The sequence below is a fragment of the Macaca mulatta genome, chromosome 13, assembly GCF_049350105.2.
Source record: "Macaca mulatta isolate MMU2019108-1 chromosome 13, T2T-MMU8v2.0, whole genome shotgun sequence".
Lineage (NCBI taxonomy): Eukaryota > Metazoa > Chordata > Mammalia > Primates > Cercopithecidae > Macaca > Macaca mulatta.
Window position 1 is genome coordinate 85,514,126 of NC_133418.1, and position 25,956 is coordinate 85,540,081.

Below are 25,956 nucleotides of genomic sequence, written 5' to 3' on the forward strand. Positions count from 1 at the left end.
TTATGCCTCAATTTATTCATTTGTAAGACGAGAATGGCTAAATGATATTTAAATTGTGAAGTTTAAATAATAAAGCATTTAAATCTTAGTATATATCCTGTACATAGTAAGTGCTTTATAAACATTAACTACTATTGCAGTAGTATTTGTTCCTGTTCTTCATTGTCATGTAAATTTAGGGCTATTTTCATGATGCTGTTTAGGAAAGCCCTTCTAAGTGTTTCTAGGGTTTTTTTGTTTGTTTGTTTTTATTTTAATAGCTTATCTCAATCATATTCTATCATATCATCTAGGTATTTTTTTTCCCTCCTGCCTAGCATTAATCAATGTGATTTTTTTTTTGTTTTTATTTCCCTTAACTGGAATGTAAGCTTCATGGGATTAGGGGCCTTCTTTGTCTTGTTGCTTGTTATATCTCCAGTTTCTGGTGTAATACATGGACTACAATAGAAGCTCAGTAAATATTTTGGGGGACGACATTAATTGCTACAGTAAGCTGTTCAGCGTATAGCTGAAAGGAGATGGTGGTGACTGCAGCTAGGTGTGGCGCGGTCTCCTTTAGATCCATTTTGTGGTCTTTTTCCAGGGCCCTGACCTGCTAGCTGTTGTTGATTTTGCCTGGAAGTATGTTCTCTGACTCAATTATTGTGGTCTTGTTTGGCAAATCATTGCAGTTTACCAAAGTGTGTCTTTTCTGGAACATTAGATCTTTAAAGTGATCTTCTAATGACCGTAATATCCCAATTCCACAGAACACACTTTGGGAAATGCAGAGTTAGTGTACTGCTGAAAGCCTCGTTTACCCTCACTCATTTCTTGCCTTGTAAAATGATATGGTCAGGAAAGTTAAAATGAAATAATATATGTAGCATACTTTGTGAACTCTCTAGAGTGCCATAAAGCGTGTAGTCAAGTGTTTAAGCCTTCTTTTATTAGTCACCATGTAGATGTATAGCCATTATCCTTGGACCTGAAGCCATTACATTTAGTGACTTTCCCTGCCTGCAGATCGTCACATTTTTCATTGCTAACAGTCACAGTTCTTGGAGTTATTTTGTTCAATTCTGACAAACTTCTGTGCTCATGAAAGTACTTGACAGATACTTGATGCTTTTAGAACTGAATGGATGACGAAGGCCTTGCTAGATAAAAGCTCACTGGTTCCATCTCTGATGTGGTCATCAGAGAAATGGGTTTTCAGAATTGTAACATTATACTTTTATCATCTAGCAAAGACATTAAGCATAAGCATAAACTATATCTTTGTGTCCCTGTACCTAGCACTGTATCTGGCAGGTAATTAGCTTTCAGTATTTAATAACTAAACAAGACACTGAAACCATACACCATTCTTTCCTCATGCTCACATCATGAAATGGAGTCACTGTTTAGAGAGGGAATGTAAATTGGTACACTCAATCTGGAATATGCACCACAACTTTATAGTATGATTTAAGTAGGAGAAATGTAGGGAAAACATCTGCCTTCATGTCAGAAGTGAGGGAGTCAAACTTACTGGCTTTCTGTCTGTACTCTGCTTTACAATTGGATTTTAAATAACAGTTTTAACTAAAAATAGACACCAAGAAGAAGACATTTCTCTGATGTAAATATCCATTTCCTAGTCCTCACAGGAAATTCACTTAAATTTAAGGCATACAATTACATGGAGTATACCTTGCTTTTAAAAATTACTGTTGAATTACTGTCCTGTATTTAAAAAGACGTGGATTCTGTTCATTTGTCTCCAGCTTAAGTAAAAAAATGGCATAATGATACCAAAATATTTTGTTCTTTTAAACACAATTGCTCAAAGGTATATTTAATGCTAATGTAGATTATATGGTGAAGATATGTTTCTTTAAATGAAAAGATAACATATAAAAACAATTCTAGGATATCAGTAGCAGTAACTATGATATATGTGCCTTTGATGTCATTATACCATATATCCTTTTGTATAGTTAAAATGGCTATTCTATGCATTTTGGTTTAATTGCTATAGGAAATGTTGTTATCCTTCATATTATGAAAAGTACTAGTTTTAGTCTTCCACCATGCAAAGACCTTTTTAAAACTAATCTTTTAAATATTATTTTCATGATAAATAATTTACCATTTATCTGTGGAAGAGAAATACTGCTTTTCTGCACACACTTGTGTATGTGTTCCAAAATTGTGTAATAAGATTTTTGGCTGTTAGAGTGACATGTGACTATAATGGTTTTCAGTAGAGTTTATTATTATAATATATTAGCAAAGAACCAAAATTTATAAAGATAGAAAGCTTTACAAGAAGTGCTAAGATCTTCATAATATTACCAGTTGCTTTGTTATGATTGTATTACTCTTAATTTTCTAGGATTGTGAAATTATGTCTAATTATTGACATGGGTGCAAGATATTGCATGAATACAGGGAACTCCAAATTCTTGATCGTGGCTATTTGTGGTACGTCCTGCCAGTCTACAAAAGGGGAAGTTCAGCTGCCTCTGACATGTAGATGATGCAGTGGCCTGTTGCTGAACTAAAAATCAGCCGTTGCTTTAAATGACAGATTAGCAGCTCCCTCCTCCATAATCCCAAACTGCCATACCCAGACCTAGGTGTAAGTAGAAACTAAAAAGAGATGAGCCAAAGTTACTTCTTCAATGTAGTCAGAAAAATGTGAAGAATATTGAAAAAGCAAATGTTGGGCATAAGTATATATAGCATTTTATGTTTCAGTTTGTGGTAAGAAGTTTTTCAAAGTACCTTTAACAATGGAAATACCTTTCTGCTATTTTCATTCCATCATTGGAATTAGCACTTAGAAACTATCCACTTAAGTGCTATTGAGTCTTCCGTTATTTCTTAACCACATTGTCCTTTATCTCATCCACTTAAGTGCTATTGAGTCTTCCGTTATTTCTTAACCACATTGTCCTTTATCTCAGTGCCTGTGAATTAGAGGTCTGTCTTTACATTTATTATAGTACTAGGTAAATAAGCATTTATGCCAACTGTAACATAAACAGAGATTCCGTGTACAATATGGATAATTATTTTTAGTCTGTTTCTGTTCACACTGTTAAATTACCTTGTTTTTGTTTATTTTCAACTCTTGAGTGTGTCTCAGTGTCTACTATGCTTTATTTTTCTCTTCTGATTTCTGTTCTCTGCATACTAAATATTTTCTGGAGAAATGTACAAACTGGCTGAAACATCTGATTTAGCTTTAAGTGATTTGTTGTTGTCGTTTTGCTTTTGAATGTTGCCCAGGCTGGACTCAAACTTCTGGGCTCAAATGATTCTCCTGCCTCAGCCTCTAGAGTAGCTGAAACTATAGGCTGGTGGCACTGCAGCCAGCTTCCAAGTGGATCATTTATTGAAGTTCAGTAATATTAGAGTGGACCCTTGAACAACAGAAAGGTTAGAGGAGCCAGCGCCCCATGTAGTCAAAAATCCATGTATAATTTTTGACTCCCGCAAAACTTAACCACTAATAGTCTACTGTTGACCAGAGGTCTTACTGATAATATAAATAGTTGATTAACATATATTTCTTATATGTATTGTGTATTGTATTCTTACAATATAGTAAGCTATAGAAAAAGAAATGTTAAGAAATCATGAGGAAGAGAAAATGTATTTACTATTCCTTAAGTGGAAGTGGATCATCATAAGTGTCTATCCTTGTTGTCTTCATGTTGAGTAGGCTGAGGAGGAACAGGAAGGGTTGGTTTTGCTGCCTCAGGGTGGCAGAAGTGAAAGGAAAGACAGAAGAGGCAGGCACAGTATAACTTTACAGAAATACATTGTAATTTCTGTCTGGCTTTTTTGCTTTTTCATTTCTCTAAAAATGTTTCTATATGGTACCAATCCTCCCACTGTTAGTTTCAGTGCCTATATCATGGGAGGATCCCTGTCATAAAAGAAGTCAAAGCAGTCTTGGAGAATCCAACCCATTTGACAGACTGCCTAATGTTACTTTGTTTTCTGACACTGCTTCTTCTTCCTCATTGTCTGGCACTGCTTTGGAAGCACTCATCTGCATCAGGTTGCCTCTGTTAATTCCTCTGGAGTGCTATCTGTTAGCTCTTATATTTCTGTAAGATCCATTTCTTGAAACCCTTCACCCACCCAACCCCCAACCACCTTTTTTATTTTTCTTTTCCATATCTACAATCTCTTTCATGATTTCCTTGGCTGACTCGTAAATCCTGTGAAGTCATGTGCAACATCTGGGCATAGTTTTCTCCAGCAGGTATTTTTTGTTTCAGGCTTGATGGCTTCCAAGGTATTTTTCTATAACAGCAATAATATCTTCAATGATGAAATGCTTCCAGACATTCATGACATTCTCTCTATTGGTGTCCTCTTCTATTGAATTGACAGTCCCTTCCCTAGAGTATCGTGTGTAATGACCCTTAAAGGTCCTTATACCCCCTGATCTAGATGCTGAATTAGAGATGTTGTGTTTGGGTCAAGTAGACCATTTTGACATCTTCAGTGTTGAACTCCTGGATCTGGGTGGCCAGGGGCATTGTCTAATATCAAAGGAACTTTAAAAGACAGTTCCTTACTGAGAAGGTACTTCCTGACTTCACAGACAAAGCATGGAAGGAACCAATCCAGAAAAAAGGGTTTTTGTTATCTAGGGGGTTTTTTTTTTTTTTTGGCTTTTTATTTTTGTTTTGTACAACCAAAAACCTGGCAGCTGGTGTTTATTTTTTCCCTTTTAGGCTCAAGGGTTAACAGCTTCGTAGATAAGAGCAGTCCTGATCATAAACTTGACTGCATCTGCACAAAACAGTGGATGGAGTTAGCCTATCCTTTCCTGCCATAAATCCTGGTGCTTACTTCTCTTCTTTGCTAATGTCTTGTGGCATTTTTTTTTTCCCAAAATAGGGCACTTTCATCTGCATTAAAAAACCTGTTTTTAATGCAGTGCTAGGCACAGTGGTTCATACCTGTAATCCCAGCACTTTGGGAGGCTGAGGTGGGAGGATCACTTGAGCCCAGGAATTTGAGAACAGTCTGGGCAACATAGTGAGACCCCATCTCTACAAAAAATAAAAGAATTAGCCGTATGTGGTGGTATGCACCTGTGGTCTCAGTTTCCATCTCAGGAGGCTGAGATGAGAGGATTACACGAGCCCAGAAAGTTGAGGCTGCAGTGATCCAAAGTCATGCCGCAGCACTTCAGCCTGGGCAATAGAGTGAGATCTTGTCTCTCGCTCAAAAAAAAAAAAAAAAAAAGGCTGGGCGTGGTGGCTTACGCCTGTAATCCCAACACTTTGGGAGGCCGAGGCGGGCGGATCACGAGGTCAGGAGTTCAAGACCAGCATGACCAACATGGTGAAACCCCGTCTCTACTAAAGAATACAAAAATTAGCCGGATATGGTGGCACATGCCTGTAATCCCAGCTACTCAGGAGGCTGAGGCAGGAGAATCACTTGAACCCGGGAGGTGGAGGTTACAGTGAGCAAAGATTGCACCACTGCACTCCAGCCTGGGTAACAGACTGAGACTCTGTCTCCAAAAAAAAAAAAAACAAACCAAAACACACACACACACACACACGCGCACACACACACACGCACACAGACTGAGACTCTGTCTCAAAAAAAAAAAAAACCAAAACACACACACGCACACAGACTGAGACTCTGTCTCAAAAAAAAAAAAAAAAAAAAAAACGCGCACACACACACACCTGTTTAGGCAGATAACCTTTCTCCTGAATGATTTTCTTAATGGTGTCTGGAAACTCCCCTGCTGCCTTTTGGTTGGCAGTAGCTGCTGCTTCTGTTTTCTTGACGTTTTTAAGCCAAACCACTTTTTCAAATTATCGAACCATTCTTTGCTGGCATTCTCCAACTTTAAATCCTTTTTTTTTTTTTTTTTTCCCTTTAAGTTGTTAATAGAAGTGGTGAGAGCAGACATTCTTCCCTTGTTCCTGCTCTTAGGAAGATACTATTTAGGCTTTCACCATTTCCTTTGATGTTAGCTTTAGGTCTTCTGTATATGCGATTTGCTAGATTGGCACAGTTCTCTTTATTTCCTGTTTGCTCAGTTTGTATCAGGAACGGATTTTAGATTTTATTTATTAACTTTTTTTTTCTGTGGAGATGACCAATTTTTGTTCATTTTTGGTCTGTTAATATGGTGAATTATACTGATCGATTTTTCTAATACTAAACCTTGTATTCTTGGGATAAATACCACTTGATCATGATTTCTAACATTGTATTTGATTTGCTAAAATTTTAAGAATTTTTTACATTCATGAGGTACAGTTGTCTGTAGCTTTCTTGTAACATCTGTGTTTTGTTATCACAATAATGCTAGCCTCAATTGAGTGTTCTTTTCTTTTAGTTTTTCTACTTAAGAGTAGTTTACATACCGCAATTACAGTGTTGTAATATTCTGTTTTTCTGTGTACTATTGCCAGTGAGTTTTATACCTTCAGATGATTTCTTATTGCTGATTAGCATCCTCTTCTTTCTAATCAAAGTACTCCCTTTAGCATTTCTTGTAGGATAGGTCTGGTATTAATGAAATCTCTCAGTTTTTGTTTGTCTGGGAAAGTCTTGATTTCTACTTCATGTTTGAGGGATATTTTTGCTGAATATATTATTGTAGGGCAAAAGATTTTTTTCCTTCCTCACTTTATGTCATGCCTGTCTCTCCTGGCCTATAAGGCTCCCACCGAAAAGTCTGCTGTCAGATGTATTAGATCTCCAGTGTATGTTTTCTTTCCTCTTGCTGCTTAAAGGGTCCTTTATCCTTGACCTTTGGGAGTTTGAGTATTCAATGTCTTGAGATAGTCTTCTTTGGGTTAAATCTGCTGGTGTTTTGAATAAACTTTCTACCCCTGTCTCTTTTTCTACCTCCTCTTTAAGGCCAGTAACTCTTGGATTTGCACTTTTGAGGCTTTTTTCTAGATCTTGCAGATGTGCTTGTTTTTTAAATTCTTTGTTTGTCTCCTGTTTTCAAATAGCATGTCTTCAAGCTCACTCATTCTTTCTTCTGCTTGATCAGTTTTGCTATTAAGAGACTCTGATGTGCTCTTCAGTATGTCTGTTGCCTTTTCAACTGCAGAATTTCTGCTTGATTCTATTTAATTATTTCAGTGTCTTTGTGAAATTTATCTGATAGGATTCTGAATTCCTTCTCTGAGTTATCGTGAATTTTTTTTAGTTTCCTCCAAACAGCTCTTTTGAAGTCTCTTTCTAAAAGGTCATATATCTTGGTTTCTCCAGGATTAGCCCCTGGTGTCTTTTTTATTTTATTTTTTTAGACAGGCTCTCACTCTGTCACCCAGGCTGTAGTGCAGTGGCATGATCTTGGCTCACTGCAACCTCTACCTCCTAGGCACAGGTGATCCTCCCACCTCAGCCTCCCAAGTAGATGGGACCACAGGTGCACACCACTGCAGCTGGCTAATGTTTGTATTTTTTGTAGACACGGCATTTCAACATGTTGTCCAGACTGCTCTTGAATTCCTGGGCTCAAGTAGTCTGCCTGCCTCGGCCTCCCAAAGTGTTGGGATTACTGGTGTGGGCATCGTGCCCGGCCTTGGTATCTTATTTAGTTTGTTTGGTGAGGTCATGTTTTCTTGGATGGTCTTGATGCTTATGGGTGTTTGTTCGTGTCTGGGCATTGAAGAGTTCGTTATTTCTTGTAGTCTTTCTAGTCTAGGGTTGTTTGTACTTGTCTTTCTTGGGAAGGCCTTGCAGATATTCAGAAGGACTTGGATTTTGTAATCTAAGCTGTACCTGCAGTAAGGGGAAACCCAAGCCCGGTAACACTGTAGTTCTTGCAGAGTTGTAGAGTTATGTCCTTGGTGGGCTTCAATAAGATCCAAAAGAATTCCCTGTATTATAGGCAGTCTCTTATTCTCTTCCTTTACTTTTTCCTAAGTAAACGGCATTTCTCTCTCTGTTCTGAGCTGCCTGGAGCTGGGGGAGGGGTGACACAAGGTCCTCTGTGGCCACCAGTACCGGGACTGTGCTAGGTCAGACCAGAAGCCAGCACAGCACTGGGTCTTGCCCAACACCCGCTGTGTCCCCTGCCTGGCTACTGCCTATGTTTGCTCAAGACCCTCGGTATCTATAATCAGCAGGTGGTGAAGCCAGCCAGGCTTGTATCCTTCCCTTCAGGTTGAGGAGTTCCTCTAGGCCCCAGGTGAGTCCAGAGATGCCATCTGGGAGCCAGGGACTGGAGTTAGAAACCTCAGAAATCGGCCGGGCGCAGTGGCTCACACCTGTAATCCCAGCACTTTGGGAGGCTAAGGCTGGTAGATCACCGGAGGTCAGGAGTTCGAGACCAGCCTGACCAACATGGAGAAATCCTGTCTCCACTAAAAATACAAAATTAGCCAGGTTTGGTGGTGCAAGCCTATAATCCCAGCTACTTAGGAAGCTGAGGCAGGAGAATCGCTTGAACCCAGGAGGCAGAGGTTGCGGTGAGCCGAGATTGTGCCGTTGTGCCGTTGCACTCCAGCCTGGGCAACAAGAGCGAAACTCCATCTCAAAAAAAAGAAACCTCAGAAATCTTCCTGGTGTTTTATTCTACTGTGGCTGAGCTGGTACTCAAACCATGAAATGCGGTCTTTCCCACTCCTCCCTCCCCTTTCCACAGGCAGAGGATCCTCGCCCATTGGCCACCACCACTACAGGCCCATGGGGAGTACTGTCAGGCTGCCGCTGATGTTAACTTAAGACCCAAGGGTTCTCCAGTCAGCTTGTGGGAGTGCTGCCAGGCCTAGGACTCACCATTCAGGGCAGTGGGCTCCCTTCTGCCCCAGCGCAGGTCCAGAAATGCTGTCCAAGAGCCAAGGCCTGGAATCAGGGACTCCAAGAGCCCACTTGGTGCTCTACCCCACTGTGGCTGAGCTGGTACCTAAGGTGAAAGACAAAGTCCCCTTTATTCTTCTCTCTGCTTTTCTCAGGCAGAAGGAGTCTTTCACTGTAGCTACCACAGCTGGACATATGCTGGTTTTCACTTGAAGCCAGCACATGTCAGAGTCTCTCCCAGGACCCACAGCATACTACCTGGGTTTTGCTGCTTGTTATTCAGGGTCCAAGGGCTCTTTAGTCAGCAGGTACTGGATCCTGCCTGAACTGGGTTCTTCCCTTCAAGGCAGCTGGTTCCTTTCTGGCCCAGGGTGTGTCTAGAATATTATCTGGGAGCCAGGGCCTGGAATGGGTGCTTCACGATCCTAACTGGTCCCCTATCCTAGTGTGGTTGAGCTGGTATCCAAGATGCAAATCAGAGTCCTCTTCATTCTTCCTTCTCTTCTCCTCAAGCAGAAGAAAGGGATCTTTTTTGGAATCACTAGCTGTGGTTAGGGGAGGGGTGGCACAAGCACTCCCTTAGCTGTCCTGGCTGGTGTCATAATAGCTTGCATGTCTCCCAAGTCCACTGGCTCCAAGCCCCACCCAGCCATATGACTTTGTCTAAGAGTTGCAGTCCTTGTGGCCTAGACTGCCTTTCAGGTTTATTGAGGGCTCCAGAGTGCTTCAGCCCATGGTGGGGAGGCTTGCCAGAACTCAAGTTCTGTTGGGACAGGCACTTCCCTTCTGGCTAGGGCTGATCTAAATGTTCCCTCCATGGGCGGGTGTCCGCTGAGTTCAGTGCAAAGTCTCACAATCACTGTGCTTTCCCTCCCCCAAGCACACACATTCTGTGTGCCACATGGCCACTGTGAGTGGATGGGGGATGGTTGGCATTGGCAATTCAAGACTGCCTTTCCTACCATCTTCAGTGCCTCTTTCAGTGATATGAAGTTAAAACCAGGTACTTTGAGTGCACATCTGAGTTTTGGTTCTTATAAAGGTGCTTTTTGTGTGTGGATAGTTACTAAATTTGGTGTTCCTGCTGGGTGTTGGTGGGTGGAGTCTTCTGTTCAGCCCTCTTGCTCTGCCCCATCTTGATTCTTCTCATTTTTCTGAAAGAGTTTGTGTAGAATATTTTCTTCCTTCTGTGTTTGGTGGAATTTATCAGCGAAGCCATCTGAGTCTGGAGGCTTTATTATTGGACATTTTAATCTATAGATTGAGTTTCTTTTAGAAATATAGGGCTATTTAGTTTATTTCTTTAATGGGATTTGGTAGTTTGTGTCTTTCAAAGAATTTATTCTTTCATCCAAGTTGAAATTCAGTGGCATAAAATTATTTATAATATTTTCTCATCCTTTTAATATCTGTACGATCTGTAGTGATGTCATGTCTCTCCTTCCCAACATTGGTAAATTTGTGTCTTCTCTCTTTTTTTTTTCTTTTTTGGACTGCCTTTTTTTCTGATTACTTTGGCTAGAAGTTTATCTTCCTACAGGTAATAGAGCCTAAATTTTATTGATTTTTCTCAAAGATGCAATTTTTGGTTTAATGGCTTTTTCTTTACTGTTTTCTGTTCTATTTAATTGATTTATACTCTAATCTTATTTTCTTTCCTCTGCTTGCTTGAGGTTCATTGGCCATTTGCCTTACTTTAGTTTTTTTTTTTTTTTTTTTTTTTTTTTTTGAGACGGAGTCTTGCTCCGTTGTCCGGGCCGGAGTGCAGTGGCCAGATCTCAGCTCACTGCAAGCTCCGCCTCCCGGGTTTACGCCATTCTCCTGCCTCAGTCTCCCAAGTAGCTGGGACTACAGGCGCCCGCCACCTTGCCCAGCTACTTTTTTGTATTTTTTAGTAGAGACGGGGTTTCACCATGTTAGCCAGGGTGGTCTCGATCTCCTGACCTCGTGATCTGCCCGTCTCGGCCTCCCAAAGTGCTGGGATTACAGGCTTGAGCCACCGCGCCTGGCCGCTTTAGTTTCTTAAGGTGGAAACTGAAGTGACTGATTTCCTGTTTACTTTATCTTCCTTATATGAGCATTTGTCGCTGTGTTTCCTTCTAAGTACTATTTTAGCTGCGTATCACAAATTTTGATATATTTCTCTTTATAAGCAATTTGACTATGATATGTCTTAATGTAGCTTTCTGCACATTTCTCTTGCTGGGAGTTCATTAAGGTTCTTGGAGGTGTAGGTTTATGGTTTTCATCAAAATTGGAAAAAATTTGGCAATTAATCAAAAAAATTTTGCTCTTTACCTGTTTCTTAGTCTATTTGAAGTTGTCCCACAACTAACTGATACTCTCTGTTCATTTTTTCCAGACAGAAAAAAGACTAGCTTCTATTACCATTTTTTTCAAGTTCTCTAATCTTTTCTTCTGTGGTGTCTGATCTGCTGTTATTCTATCCGTTGTATTTTAATCTCAGTTATTTTAGTTTTCATGTATTAATATGATTTGGGTTTTTTTCATATTCCGTGTTTCTGTTTAAATGGCTTAGTCTTCTTGCACATATGGAATGTAGTTATAATAGCTAGTTTAATGTCTCTGTCTACTAATTCTATTTTTGAATCTGTTTTATTGATTTTTCTTCTTATGGGTTGTATTTTCTTACTTTTTTACATGATTAGTAATTTCTATTGTATTTCAGACATTGTGAATTTTACTTTATGCCCTGGATATTTTTGTATTCCTGTTAGTATTTTAGGGCTTTTTTCTGTGGTGCAGTGAAATTACTTTAGAAACAGATTGTTGTATTTATTTGTTTTTTCTGAGATAGGGTCACACTCCTGTCACCCAGGCTGGCGTGCAGTAGTGCCATCTTGGCTCACTGCAGCCTCAACCTCTCCTGCTCAAGCAAAACGCCCACCTGAGTGCCCCAAATAGCTGAGACTACAGGCATGGGCCACCATGCCTGGCTATTTTTTTGTATTTTTTGTAGAGACGGGTTTCGCCATGTCACCCAGGCTGGTCTCAAACTCCTCAGCTCAAGCGATCCACTTGCCTTGGCCTCCCAAAGTGCTAGGATTACAGGTATGAACCACAGTGCCGGGCCTTGCAAATTATTATTTTGAAGCTCCGTTAGGTGGGAACAGAGCAGCTGGCAGCCTAGAGCTAATTTTCCCCAATACTTAGACAGTATTCTTCTGAGTATCCTATCTGGTGTCTCTTAAATTATGAAGTTTTCCAGTCTGGCTGATGAGAGCATGAACTATTCCCAACACTTAGATATCTTTGGTAATTGTTCTCTCTCTTCCTTTCTGGTGGCTCTGCTCTAGGCCTTGTGCATTTATTTCCTCAAGGAATGGGGATTGGTATTGAGCTGAAATTTTTAGATGAAGATGGACACCCCCCTCTCTTTCCTGTCTGTATAGTTCTCTCTGTTTTGGTACTCTGTCCTACAAATTCTGGCTTTCTTCGTTTTCCTGTATTCTTAGCTTCATCTTCTCAATTTAGGATGACCATCAGGCTTCATCTGGGTTCCGTTGCCCTGCACTGAGGCCTGGAAACTGTCTCTAGAATATACGCCGGGACAATTGTGAAGTTCTGTAGGATTTTATTTTTCTTTTTTAAGGAATCACTGTAGTATGCTGACTGATGTTTCATATCTAAAGACTGTTATATGTTTTGTTCATTTTTAAAGCTTTTTCTTAGGTGAAAGGGTATAGCTGCTTTCTGCTACTGTATTTTGGCCAGATACCTTTGTTTTGGAAGCTAAAAATTACTGTATTACTCATATAGTTAAAGACGAAATTACAGTGAAAGTTATACAGTATCTATTTTGATGAAAAACGATTAAAGCTATAGATATAAATACAGCAGGACTTCCAGTTGTAATTTATAATAATAAATTCATTTATTTAAAAAATAAAATGATTAAGTGTAAACACCAAGGAATTAAAAAAAGAGCAAACTCGTAGGCACTGGAAATGTAAATAATAAGGAGGAACAGAAACTAAATGAAGGGGAAGACAGAGAGGGGGGATCAATAAAACCCAAGCTCAACATTTGAAAAGATCTGTAAAAAAGAAAAACCTGGTAAGAACACCCAAGAAATAAAAGAGAAGGCATAAATATTATTTGTTAATTATTATTGCAAATATAAAGAGAGCATACCCACTAATTTAGCAGTGCTTTAAAAGATAATATTATGAGCAAGTTACGCTAATAAATGTGAAAGCTTCGATGCATGGATTGTGGAGTCAAGACTGGAGACTGTAGTATTCCAGAGAAGAGATTATGGTGGCCTGAACTCTAGGGCACTAGTAATAGAAACAGATAAGTTAAAAATGTACAACAGACATTTATAATTCCATGAATGGAGGGATGGGAGGGTTAAGGTGTTGGGTTACAGGGTTCTCCCTTGGGCACTTGCAAGGTGTTGAGTGGTGTCACTACAGCTAAGGAATAGCAGGGTTTTTGGGGGGGATTAATTTGAGGTACATGGGTGTCGGTAGCATTGTCTAGTTGGTTATATGGGTCTGAGCTTACTGAAGTCTGGGTAAATTGTCTTATAAACTTACCAGCTTGTTTTTCTTTTTGTGAGCGTGCCTTTAAATGTTTCCAGAAATATAAAATACCCTCTTTTAAAACCACATTAAACCCTCCCCCATATAAATATTATGTACCCGGCTAGATCTTAGATATGAGAACAAAGATCCTACTTAAACAGCAGTCTCTTGTAATAAACACTAAAATGTATGCTTGTAACAGGAGCCCTTAACTTTTTGGCATAGTTTCTATGTAAGAACTCAGATTTCTCTGAGTGATATGGCTGTGGCTTAGATTCTGATTCTCTAAAAGTCATTGCCAGGCTTGTCTGACCCTGCTGCTAGGTAGCTAGGCAGGCTTCACTAAAATATAGCCTCAAATCCTTTCATTTAACTACCTAAGTTCCTAAAATACTTGAAAATGAGCTGCACTCATTTATGTTACTGAGGTGCTACATGCAGACTTTTGTCTTCCTCTTGGCTTAAACAAAACTCCAAGTCGCCTCAGAGGTGGAAATGAGATTTGTTTTTATTTTGTTAAAGAGATGTGATGTGTATTGGAAATTGCCTTTCCCCTTAGGCTTTCATTCCTTGACTGGATTGGAGGCTGCTACACACTACCTTAAGCCTGACAGTTTTAGCATAATCCTAGCCTGACCTGCACTGAACTGGCTGTTACTAAAAACCTTTGTCTGTGTCGTCTGAAGTATTTACTGCCTGTCACAAGTGGTACTCTTCTTGCTGACTTCTTAGTGACATATAAAGTACAACTATAGCTTGAACAAGGTAAACAATGTGGCTTTTTGTTACATAGTACAACATAAATTTTCAAAGCATAGTACATTCTTTAGTTTTAATTGATAGATTGGAAATTTAGTATGAGCATGTTGACAGGTGTGATTGCATTTGTGATGTTTATGTTTCGCACAATTCTTCTTCCTCTTCTTTTTTTAAGGAGAGAGTCTGAGTAGCTGGGGCTATAGGTGTGCACCACCACACCTGGCTAATTTTCATATTTTTTGGTAGAGACAGGGTTTCACCATGTTGGCCAGGCTAGTCTGGAACTCTTGACCTCAAGTGATCCACCCACCTCGGCCTCCCAAAGTGCTGGGATTACAGGCATGAGCCACCATGCCTGGCCAATTATTATTATTATTTTAATTATTCCTGGAACTATCAAAGGAAAGGCTTACACCATGGTTTAGTAAATTTTTGGGGCCAAATCTTAACCATGCCACCAATTTCTTATCTTTTTATTTCAAATTTAATTAATTTATAATTTTAATTAAAAATGCATTTATTTACATGATTCAAAATGCAAAGTGCTGTTTTTAAAAAGTATCCCCTGGGAAGTCTTGTTCCCTCCCATCCCCGTCTGTCCCTTCTCCTTAGTTCATTATATGTATTACTATATTTTTATTAATTTCTGTTTATTCCTTTAGACTTTATGCAAAAGGCTAATTCAAGTGTATATTCTTATTTCCACCTCCTTTGACTCAAGATAACATACTAATACTTTGCACCCTGGTTTCTTTATTTTTATTCCATGGAGCTCTCTCTTTATATCAGTCAATACATAAAGACCTTCTTTATCTTTTTTCTTCTTTTTTTACTGTATAGTATTCATTTGTTGGTATATGCTGTAGTTTATTCAACCAGTCCTCCTTTTGCACTTGAATTTGTTCAGTCTTTTGCTATTACAGGCAATTTCATAGTGATTAACCTTGTACATGTGTATTTCATATGTATGTGGGTTTCCTGGTGTTTTTGTTTCCTAGAAGGGTGTTTGCTAGGTGAAAGGGTACATGCATCTGTAATTTTGATTGATATTATTGGATTCTCTTTATATACATCTTGCATTTTGCATTTCAGCAGCAATATATGAAGGTCCTTGGAATGCCCTCCTTTTCCTACAGCTTGACAAGTGGTTGGACTTAAATCAGATTTTGCCAACCTGATAAGAAACACTATCTCATTGTATAGTTTTTGTTTGCATTTCTGTTTTCAGCTTATCATATGTTCAAGGGCCATTTGTATTTCTTTTCTTTTTCACATACTTGTCCGTTTTTCCATTGGATTATCTCCTCTAAGAATTATTTATATGGGTGTATTTCCGGACTTTGTATTTTGTCCCACTGGTCTGTCTATTCATTTGCCACTCGTATACTTTTAGTTGTTGAGGCCATATAAAATTATGTTGTTAGAGCTGTTTTCTCATTGCTTCTCATTTTCATAGTTTTCCTGGCAATTACTGCTTGTTTATTTTTCAATAAGATCTTTAGAATCAGCCTTTCTAAGTTCCTGGAGGAAAAAAATGGATACTTTTATTGGGTTTGTATAAATTATAATACCTTAAGAAGAATTGATACCTTTATGATGTTTAGCCTCTCTAAGAATATGATTATAACTTTCTCTTCATTCAATTCTACTTTCATTTGTTTAAAGGGTTTTAAAGTTTTCTTTAAGTTTGCACATTACTAAGTGAAAATATACAAATATTTAGTTGCTGTTGGAAATGAAGTCTTTATATCTTCTGCTGTTGTTTGTATAATATGTTGTATATATGAAGACTATCGATCTTTGTATATTCTTTTTATAGGTTACTAGCTTACTGAATTCTCTTACGTTTGTAGTCACTAATTCTTAATATTGTTTTAAAGCACATTTTATGGAGTTGGTGAGTACTATATAGGATTTTTTTTTTTTTTTAATACCGAAGTCTTGGTTGAGAGACTATTACACGGTGTATCCATTTTTACTGGTTTAGATATGTAGCATGATGAACCTCAGCAAGTTTGAAAAGAATCATTTCTTTATTTTGACTCGAAATTTCAAGTTTTTTAATTGATGAAAAGTTGTCATTGATTGTGGCAAGGGGGATGTGAAATCCAACCATTTATTGGTATGTGTTACGACTTAGCTAAGTCTAATAATAGTCAGTACATACTACTAAATCATTCAAAAGCAAATGGTCTTTTAAATCAAGTAATAGATCTCTTAAATTGAGATATATTTACCTTAGGTAGTAAGAATGACTCTTTGGTCTCTTATAAGAGGTGAAGAGAGATGCTGTTTCTGGGTTAGTATTTTTGCTAAAATTATTTTATGAGAAGCACTTACTTTCATATGTTAAAAATTTGGAACTTGAAGTTAAAGCACATTGTCTTGAGTAAAAAATATTGGTAGAAGTTCAGAAATGTAAACTGAATTGTCTTTTATCTTATTTTACCTAAGTGGACTATGGAATCTTAAGCTATTAGTATACAAATACTTGTAGGCCAGGTGTAGTGGCTCACACCTATAATCCCAACACTTCGTGAGGTCAAGGTGGGAGGATCACTTGAGGCCAGGAGTTTGAGACCAGCCTGGGCAACATAATGAGACCCCATTTCTACATTTAAAAATTAGCCAGGTGTGGTGGTGCATGCCTGTAGTTCCAACTGCTCCGGAGTCCGAGGCAGGAAGATTGCTTGAACCCAGCAGTTCAGAGGCTGCAGTGAGCTATGATGAGGCCATTACATTCCAGCTGGTGCAACAGAGTGAGATCTTGTCTCAAAACAGACAAACAAAAACCCCCCAAAACCAAATTTGTATTTCCCTTCTCCTTTTCCTGATATTGGAATATTTAAGTATACATATATTCTCCATAATGAATGCTGTATCTATCATCCTGAACTTTTTAACTGCTCTGGTCTTTTGTATACTAAAGCTTTCAGGCTTTAAATAAAGCATATATATCAAAATGCTTTGAAGAGTAATTGAAATCTCAGTTTCTCCCCTTCCTTTTAACTAAACAGATGGAAAGAATTATTTGATAGTGTTTCCCAGAGCCCTTAATAATGTAGCATATTTGAGTGTCTGACTCTTTGAATAATGAGTGTGAGAAAATTGAAAAATGAAATGTAGAGTGCTACAGTGGGTTTTAGTAAACAAAGTTTTGTTATGTCACAGTAAATGGTAATGGATAAATAGGATAATAGGAGTGTCTTATATTTGGGAAATTACATTCATTCCAAAAGAACAAAGGCAGTAAGCAGGAAGACAAATTAGTTAACCCTAATAGTGAGAAAGGGAGCTGATAGTTTAGCTTCATGAGGTCAAATTATGTAATTTCTCTATTGTATAAGAGAAGAGTTTCAGAAGCATTCCATTTTCTTTTTCAGATTAAAAAGAAGCCAGCATTATCAGATAGTGGAAAAGCTTATTAATACTTGCTGTGTAGCCTGAATAAAACCATTATTTAAAAAATGTGTGTGTGTACGTGCATGTAGGTTGTTTGGTACAATCCACTTTTTATATACTCGCTTAGATTTGTCAGCAGCAAGCTATGTTGCTTAATTCCTCTGGTAATTTTTATACAGCAAAGCCCTTTGCAGGTGGGTTTCTTGCACATTATGATATTAGTACTTCATTATGAGTTGGTGTTATCTCTTGAGTGGAAACAATGGCATCCATCTCTTTTTTTTTTTTTTTTTTTAATTAAACTGGATGTTAGAATGCTGGAAGGTTGTTTAATTTCATCAGTGTGTATCTGAACTAGTATTTTATCTGGTCTTAAAAATAATTGCTGTCATAGTGGAATCATTCTTTCGTTCCATTTTTGTTTCAGATGTTAAGAGTTAAATTGTGATTTTCCTATTTCTGGAAGAATAATTAGAGAGTTTGATGGATTCAGATTCCTTCTGTTACACAGGAAAGCCCCTTTCCAGGCCAGTCTCAAGAAACTGTGGGAGGAGGATATAGCACTGACAAAGGGTGATAGAAACTCATTATTATCAAAGATCTAGTTGCTGCCAGGCCTTTTTCTGTTTAGTCTTATCCTTGGCATCATAACCACATTCTGCCTATCTTATTCCCTGAAGTGGCCCTCTTCGTTTTTTCATAATCTGGTCTTACATTTCTTTTTCCTGTCCATCTGGCCAAGCTCTTTTATAACTTATTTGTGCATATGCTGTTTTGATACTTGGCTGACTAAGTGAGCTCAGGTCCGGCTCTGTGGAGAGGAATTGCTCTCCTCCACTATCACCCCTTCCTTTGAGGACTGTTCTAGACACCTCTGGATTAAAAGCACAACAGAAAACATAGCTATTTATTCTTGGAAATAATTACTTAAGCAAAAAATAATGTGACCCTTGTCAATTTTTGTTCTGGAGAACCACAATCTGGAAAACCTGGGATAAAGTAGAATTTTAAACCATTTCTCTCCATTCCCTTTAAGCGACCTTAAAGCAAGCTGTCCTCATTTGAGGCTTGCTGTAGTGTAGCGTGTCCTTAGAAGTTGTTGTGCCTTTCCCTGGCTCTTTCTTCATGTTTCTCCCAAGATTACTATAATGTAACTGAAGTAAAGGTCCAGCAGTAACAGAAGCAGATGAGATGTTGTTGAAGGGTCTTGGGAACAGGAGAAATGTGAAAACAGTGGTATTCATATTGGTCATTCTCTTGTAGTAGGCATATTTTTAGTGAGAGGAGTAATGGTAGAAAAATTTTTATAAAGCACAACAAAAGCTTCTAATATTGCTAGGAGTGCTTTGTAAGAGTAATGTTCAAAGCCTTGATGGAGCTTAGTTATATAATAAAGTTAATTTACTTTGAAATTTTGTATCATGAAAAAGCATATGTATGTCCTTGTCATTTCACTGATTTTAATGAAAGATGTACAACTGACCCTTGAACAACACGGGCTTGAACCTGAACTACACACGTCCACATATGCAGATTTTTTTCAACCAAACTTGGTGTTTGTGTAATGTGAAACCCATGTATATATGGCTGACTTTTCATATACACAGGTTCTGCAGGGCCTGCTATGGGACTTGAGCAAGTGTGGATTCTGGTATGCTCAAGGGTCCTGGAACCAGTCTGCTGCATATACCAAAGGTCAAGTGCAGATCCAGCCCTCAAATAATAGGCACAAATTCTAGAAATTGGTTCATTCACCCCAGATTTAAACATAAGTGATCTTAGAAAATGTAGTTTGGTGCTCGCTTTGGGAGCACATATACTAAAATTGGAATGATACAGAGAAGATTAGCATGGGCCCTGCACAAAAATTATTTTAAAAAATTAAAATTTTAAAAAATGAAGTTTGCTATACATAGCTTTTTTAAAAAAATGGATAGATTGTAATGACTACAGGTAAAAATGGGATTCTGAAATGGATAGGTTCTAAGTTTTATGACTGATACATTTGAAAAGTATATTCTCTTGTAAGATGGAAATTATCTTAAGTAAAAGGCTTCTAAGGAGATAAGAGATTTTATTGGGTAGAATATGTTGTGTTTTTATAATATACTTAATCTGGACTACTATCAGCTTTGTAAACGTTCTGTTTATTTTACATATTTGCCACCAGTTTGTACATTTTTGTGTTTTATTCTCTACATTCACAGGTGAAGTCCTCAGTGATTTAATGAAAACATTTTCTAATGAACTCACTTATCAGTTTCTCCAACTCAAAACAAATTGGAAGTAAGGATGCTGTACACACAGTCAGTAAGAATTAACCACTAACAGCCTGATGAGAGAGAGGGAGAAAACCAAAATGCCTCAAGTTAAGTAAGCAGAACAGTCCAGATTTACTTAGAGAAGTGGTTCTTAACCTTATGGACACCTGTCTTAGTCCATTTTATGCTGTTATAATGGAATACCTGAGACTGGGTAATTTATAAAGATCACAAATTTATTTGGCTCACAGTTTTGGACGCTGGAAAGTCCAAGAGCATGGCGATGGCATCTGGTGAGGGCCTTTGTACTGTGTCATCCCATGGCAGAAAGTGGAAGGGTAAGGGTGGAAGATCGAGAGAGCAGAAGGGAGCCAAACTCACTTTTATAACCAACTCAGTCTCAAGATAAACAACCTGCTTCCTCAGAAATGACATTAATTCATTCTCTGGCCTCATGACCCAGTCACCCCACCTGCCAATACTGTTACATTGGGGATTCCGTTTCCAACACATGAGCTTTAAGGGACCCATTCAGACCATAATTACACCTAATGGAGTCGGTAAACATTTTTCTCAGCAAGAAGTATAAAGATGTATCAGTTTGTGTTCAGTGTCAGGAACTCTTGGGCTCACTGAAGCCCAGCCTTGGGCCCCAGGCTAAAAACGTGATTTAGTATAGGAGCAAATAGCTTTATGTGTCTAATTTAAGAGCGTCACTTTGGGATGCTTTGTAGATAATTTATATAATAGGCAATATTGAGTTAACAGAAAATGTTAAATTTTGTACCACACACTTAATAAGCGTACCATGTTTCTTTTTTGAATTAAGAAATATGCATTTTTCACTTAACATTTATCCCATTATCTGGAAAACTTAGTCTTCATTCCCCAGGGATACTGGTTAGAGAAGTGATATTCTGCATTTGCATTAAATAAGCTTCACTGTAATTTTTTTTTTTGTATTTTTTTGAGGCAGAGTGTCGCTCTATTGCCAGGCTGGAGTGGAGTGGCGCGATCTCGGCTCACTGCAACCTCCATCTCCCGGATTCAAGCCATTCTCCTACCTCAGCCTCCTGAGTAACTGGGACTATAGGCACATGCCACCATGCCCAGCTAATTTTTGTATTTTTAGTAAAGGCAGAGTTTCACCATGTTGGCCAGGATGGTCTCCATCTCTTGACCTCGTGATCTGCCCGCCTCAGCCTCCCAAAGTGCTAGGATTACAGGCGTGTGCCACTGCGCCTGGCCCACTTTGACATTTTAATCAGTGATGTCCAGGAGACTTTTTGTACTAGTGAGATTATGAGCATCTCTTCCCAACTCCATGTTCTGAAATGCCAGGTTGGTAAGTTGTGATCTGCCTTGGTGGGAGTGTTTACACCACGAAAATGTTACAAATCAATGCTCATTCTGCCTTCATTCCCCCAAGCTGTGTTTTTAAACATTTACCAGCACACAACTGATTTTAATTACTCATTCAGCAAACATATTTTGATCACCTGTTGTCTTTCAGGCACTGTTCAAGGTGCCAAGGATATAGCAATGAATAGACAGTGTTTACTTAAGTGAATGTATTTTTCTAAATCCTAAATTTTCTAACAAATTGGGGAGCTTTTAGGGGTCCTTAGTCAAATAATGGTGGGAGATGAAGAGTCAAACAAAAGTAATTGGTTTTCTTTGCCACAGAACTTTCAGAATCTTTTAATGTGCTGGTGTGCACAGTTGATCTCTAGGAGGACAGTATAGTATGTATTCTTTCTTTCTTTTCTTTTTTCTTTTTTTTTTTTTGAGACGGAGTCTTGCTCTGTCACCCAGCCTGGAGTGCAATGGTGCAATCTCGGCTCACTGCAAACTTCGCCTCCTGGGTTTACACCATACTCCTGCTTCAGCCTTCTGCGTAGCTGGGACTACAGGTGCCCGCCACCATGCGTGGCTAATATTTTTGTATTTTTTTAGTAGAGACGGGGTTCCACTGTGTTAGCCAGGATGGTCTTGATCTCCTGACCTTGTGATCCACCCACCTCTGCCTCCGAAAGTGCTGGGATTACAGGCTTGAGCCACCGCACCTGGCCTATAGTATGTATTATTTCTAATACGTAACCAAGAACTCTTTTTTTTTTTCCAGAATATGTGTAACACATTTCAGAAGTACTATTCTGCTGCTCCAGGGCAGTCATATCCCAGATGTTAGAAATTGGTGAATGAGGTCATTACTCAAGAGATGTATGTAGGTCAGCGTATGGGCAGGATTTCTGAAGACAAACTTTCCCATCGTGTTTATAGGGTGATTGATTTTTTGGTTGTGGATTGAGTTATTTTATTGATGTTTGCCTGAACTATCCTGTTGTATTTTCATTTTCAGTATTTTTTTTTTAATTTTATGTAAAGCACTGCTCTACTTATATTGTTGTTAAACTTAGAAAAGTGCTTTTTCTTCTGATCTCCAGTTTCTGGTTTGGGGACACTTAATGATATATGTATATGAATTTCTGCCACCACCTACTCCCTGTTACTAGACTTTTTCTCAGCCCTGGGCATCCCTTCCTCCAGTGCCTCTCGCTGAAATGGGAGTCCCTTAAACACCATTCATCTACCATTTCACCCTTATTAGACTATGGTGTTTCTCAAGTGTGACTGATAGACTGTTGATTGAATCAGTCACTTGAGTGGTATTAAAACCATAGGTTCCTGGGGCTCACCTCAGGTCTGCTGATTCAGAATCTGTGTGGTGTAGAAGCCAAGACTCTGTGATTTAAAGCAGATCTACAAGTGGTTTGTATTGAGTTGTTTAATTTCCATGCTGAGTTGTTTAAATTTCATTTTTTGGTAGGTGTATACAGTATTTCTCAGTGTAGGTGCTATGGGCATTTTGGCCAGGATTATCGTGTGGCACTCTGAAGGCACAACAGGACTTTTAAAATCATTGGGTCCTACCTACCAAATGCTATTATCATCCCCAGTTATTGAGACAACCCAAAATGTCCCTCCACATTTCCAGACACCTCCTTTCCATTTTTATGGGGGTAGTATCCTCAGTTAAGAATCACTGTTGTATACTACTTTCATTATTCTAGATGTTGCTTTTAATAATTTAATATACATACCTAACCTAAGACTGCAAACTATTCACTAACTCTGTCCACTTCCCAAACTGTATAAAGTCTTTAGAGCAATTTAACTGTACTTCCACCTTCCCATTTCCATGGTATTCTGCTCCATATTTGAGTTCTAGTTTTTAAAAAATTGCATAGACATTACTGTTTTTTGCAGTCATCAGTGTTTATCTGTACCGAAGATTGCTAGTTTTTTTGATACTCCTTGCATTTTAAACTTTCCTTCTGAGTCTTTTTTCATCCTGAAATACATCTTTTAGAAGAATATTATTGCACATCTTTTGGCGGTGAACCCTTGGTGTTTGTTAGAAAATGTCTTTATTTTGCCCTATTTATTGAATGAAGTTTTACCTGAGAATATAATTCTAGATTGACTTAACTTTTTTTCAGCTCCATATTCTACAGTCTTTCTGGCTTTCTTTTTTCTCTGAAAAAGTCTAATTGTTGTTCTTTTGTAGATAATCTGATTCTTCTCTCTGAGTGCTTTTAAAGATCACTTCTTTTTATTTAGTTTTTTTGCGGTTTCTGTAGTGTGTCTAGATGTGGATTTCTTGTTTATTTCCTCTCCTTGAAACTGTGTCTCCTGAATCTGAGGTTTTATGTCTTTTACCCATTCTGGAAAAATTTCAGCCACTGTCTCTTGAAATATTGGTTCTCTCTTCCTTCCTCGTTTTGTTAGATGTATGTTATATCTTCTTGTTCTAGTCTTCGTGTCTCTTAATCTCTCATTCTATCTCTTGCTCTCTTTGCTGCTTCAGATCTGCCATTTTGTCTAATTTTATGTCTGTGTACGCCAGTTAGGTTTTTAATTTCATTTTTTATTTCTAGAAATTCTGTTTTGTTCTTTTTATCCTGTCTGCCAAGTCATTTTTGTTAACCTCTTGTGTCTGACCCATGTATTTATTTCTAGTGTTAACTTTAAAAAAATCTGACCTATGTATTTCATACCTTGTTTTATTTCTTTAAACTTTTAAAGCGTACTTGATTGTAATGTTATGTATCTTTTAATTCCTAAAGTTTAACTTCTGTGAATTTAATTTGGTTTTTCATAGTTTTTACTGCTCTGGTGGTTTGTTTCCTTTTGTGCTTGATAATTTTGTTTTAAGCTCATATCTGTCTAATAATATTATATAGTAATTTCTTGGAGTATGGGTATAAGATGTGTTTATCTACAGAGAATTTGTTTCTCCCTCTGCCAGGTGCCTTGTGTTACCACCAACCCAGAAACAACTTAAATTTATTTCTTGACTTGAGGCTCCTGGCCCTCGAAATCAGTGTAAATTTTAACCCTATACTTAACTGGGGGCAGGCTTGTAATTATGGATTTCCGGGGAAGATACTTCGGTTCTAGTGAAGGCCTGATTTGAACAAGTTGCCTGTTGTGGACAGAGCCCTTTTCCCCAACCTACCTATGGGGAGTGACTCTTCAAGGGCATTGCTGGTTTTATGCAGTGGTCTCAATTTCAGCTTTCACATCTAATAAAAATCAAAACTGAAGTCCCTAGATTCCAAGTTTAATCTAAGGTCATGGCTTGAACTTTTGTTTACAGCTCTGATTTTATTCAGTAAATACATTTAATAGATTTTTAAAAGCTGTTTATACTACATCTCTTTGTGCCACCTATGAATTTCTTTGCTTGTGAGTTCAGCAGTACATGTAAAAGAGTGTTTGTTGTATCTTGTCTACTATTTCCAGATATTTGTAATGGAAGGATATTTTATATCTAGTCTAACTTATTTTCGAAAGTGAAATCTTGGAAGATGTTTATGCCCATTGGGGTCTGAGTACCACTGGGCTAGAGATGCTGCTGCTATCGCTTCTTTAGTGCAAAGTTGGAATTGGCTACCTGATCTCTTATCCTTTCCCAAACTCAGTGCTACTGTTAAGTTTTATCCATATTACTGGTTTGGTCTGCCAGTTACCATTTAGAAGTGTTACTGATATGGAACAGGTCCATTTTTGAATTCCAAAATTCAGAATTAAACTTTGAAATACAAATTGCTGATATATTGGAACTGTCTGTATGCCTATTACTCACAGTTTATTTTCCATGTCGATATCCAATTATTATCTGCTAAGTGCATTTTTTGAAAGTTAATGATAGCCTCAATCTTTTTTTTGTTTTTTGTTTGTTTGTTTGTTTGTTTTTGTTTTTGTTTTGTTTTGTTTTAATTAGGACTATGTAGTCCTAGAAATGTAGATCTTTAATTATCTGGTTTTAAGAAACAAAGAGCCATTCAAGTTAACTTAAGAAAAGAGAGGCTATTGTAAAGATACATGATATATGGAACTAGAAAGTTGTCAGGAACTCAAGGCAGCTTGGAGATCTGCCCTTTTCTCATGGTCTCGTGATTTTCTCTTTCCACCTGTTGAGTTCTTTGCTCTTTACTGATTGTCTCTTCATTGCATCTTTTCTGTTTCTTCAAAACTTCACTTTATGCCCAAAGCCCTGCGTGCTGTGACACTGGCATGTAGCATGGTTTCACAGTGAGTTACATTGCATGGTGGTGCTATTTCTCAGTACTTCCAGTTTCAGACATTTTAGAGTTGTGCCATGTAATACAGTTATCACTAGCCACATGTGGCTTTTAAAATTGAAATTATGTATAGGATCTGTATGCTGATAACTGCAAAGCACTGATGAAAGATATCAAAATCTAAATAAACAGAGACACCTGCCACCTGCCAGCCGTGTTCATGGATTGGAAGACTCCACATAGTAAATATGTCAGTTCTTTCCAAACTGATCTATAGATTTAATGTACTTCCAAATAAAAGTCCCAACAACAGATTTTTTTTTTTTTTTAACAGACAAGCTGACTCAAATTTATATGGAAAGGCAAAGGACCTTTGTTGCCAAAGCAACTTTGAAAAAGAAAAAGTTGGAGGAATCACAAAATTACTGTGATTGTAAATTTAAAATTTACTATAAAACTACAGTAATCAGCCAGGCCTGTGTGGTTCATGCCTGTAATCCCAGCACTTTGGGATTGGGAGGCCAAGGTGAGTGGATCTCCTTGAGGTCAGGAGTTGAAGATGATCCTGGCCAACATGGCAAAACCCCATCTGTACTGAAAATACAAAAA

At 38.1% G+C, this 25,956-nt stretch overlaps 1 protein-coding gene and 1 pseudogene across 10 annotated transcripts in view; both read left to right on the plus strand.

Moving 5' to 3' along the window:
- MAP4K3 (mitogen-activated protein kinase kinase kinase kinase 3) overlaps positions 1–25,956 on the plus strand; it is a 187,146-nt gene that overhangs the window by 24,620 nt on the left and 136,570 nt on the right. The gene's annotated exons all lie outside the window — the stretch shown is intronic.
- On the plus strand, positions 19,291–19,387 carry LOC114671986 (U6 spliceosomal RNA; annotated as a pseudogene).